This window comes from Eriocheir sinensis, unplaced genomic scaffold, assembly GCF_024679095.1.
Source record: "Eriocheir sinensis breed Jianghai 21 unplaced genomic scaffold, ASM2467909v1 Scaffold1938, whole genome shotgun sequence".
Taxonomy (NCBI): domain Eukaryota; kingdom Metazoa; phylum Arthropoda; class Malacostraca; order Decapoda; family Varunidae; genus Eriocheir; species Eriocheir sinensis.
Window position 1 is genome coordinate 3,676 of NW_026111337.1, and position 1,325 is coordinate 5,000.

The following is a 1,325-nucleotide window of genomic DNA, read 5'->3' on the forward strand; positions in this document are numbered from 1 at the left end:
GTCCGATTCCGGACCTTTTGAGTGTTGTATCTGGACCCCAGGGTCCAGGGGTAGAAAACATATTTAAATAACATGAAGGTCTTGGCGATGAATTCTTGCAAGAGTATTTTCTGGACTGACTGTAGGCCCTACAGTCAGTCCAGGTACACTTGCAATAATCCATCACCAGAACATTCATGTTAATTAATTATATTTTTCCTACTCCTGGACCCTGGGGTCCACTTAATTACAGAATTTATCCGGATTTATGCATACATTTAAACTTGTCTAACTACACCATTCTTTGCTCATAATAGTTGCGTACCCCTGGCATAGGCATTATGAAAAACCAGATAAAGCTAATGATAATATTTAGCGAACCTTGTTAATATAGTTTTATGAATATAGCATTTTACCACTCCTAGAATATGGCAAGAAGCATGATCAGGTCTAGTACTGGGTGCCAAGCATTGCCAGAGAGGTGAACAATCGCCACCCGACAGTCCAGTGTGACTGCCTCAACTTGTGGTGCACCACATTGTGTAAGCCTCTCTCTCGTTGTTGGTGGTATTAGGGTAGTTATAAAGAATCATTGACCAGTTACAAAGTTGGTGAGTGGCTGAGGTAAGGAACGTGCATCCGTTGTGGGCGTGTTGGGCCAAGACATTGTGACACACGTGCACGTGATGTTGCAACGTCCAGCAACATCGGCCACCTGCCTACTTGTGTTGCTACGTGTCAGCCGTTATGGGGATACGCGGCCGCCTCTCAGGTGCATCTCTCACTCAGCCGCCTCCCAACACGCCGGTGGCAGGAGTAAGGAGCAAATGGACAATCTCGACGGGACGCTAAAACCAACTTGACATCACTGTTTTTATCCTTTCAGTGTTGCCTCCAGCTCGACATTGGTGGTAAATGTTTTGAGAATACTCATGGGAGCATACGCAAGTGTAGGCGCATCCCCAGCCCATGCAGGCACAGGATCAAACCAGTTACTGGCCTGACTCTCTCTCTCTCTCTCTCTCTCTCTCTCTCTCTCTCCTGAGGAGATCGGAGGAGGTCACATGTCTTATATATTAGGTCATGTATAAATATAGATATGTGGTAAAGAAGAAAATATGGAATATAAAATTTACACAAAACTGCTATACAATGCTATGCAATATACTACCATACAATATACAATTATTATCATTGTTGTTGTTATAATTATGATAATTACTATTATTATTAATTATTATTAATAATAATAATAATAATTAGTAGTAGTAGTAGTAGTAGTAGTAGTGTTATTATTTTTATCATTCTGAGTATTATTGTTATTATTATTATTATTATTATTATTA

The 1,325-nt window shown here is 40.5% G+C and overlaps 1 long non-coding RNA gene across 2 annotated transcripts in view; it reads left to right on the forward strand.

Moving 5' to 3' along the window:
• The first annotated feature begins 376 nt into the window (after positions 1 to 376).
• The window catches only part of LOC126990722 (uncharacterized), a 5,363-nt gene continuing 4,414 nt past the window's right edge, over positions 377 to 1,325 (forward strand). Inside the window, exon 1 of one of the 2 annotated variants that reach the window (XR_007744675.1) lies at positions 377 to 521. This is a non-coding gene — a long non-coding RNA (uncharacterized LOC126990722). The other variant, XR_007744676.1, reaches the window with a different exon arrangement.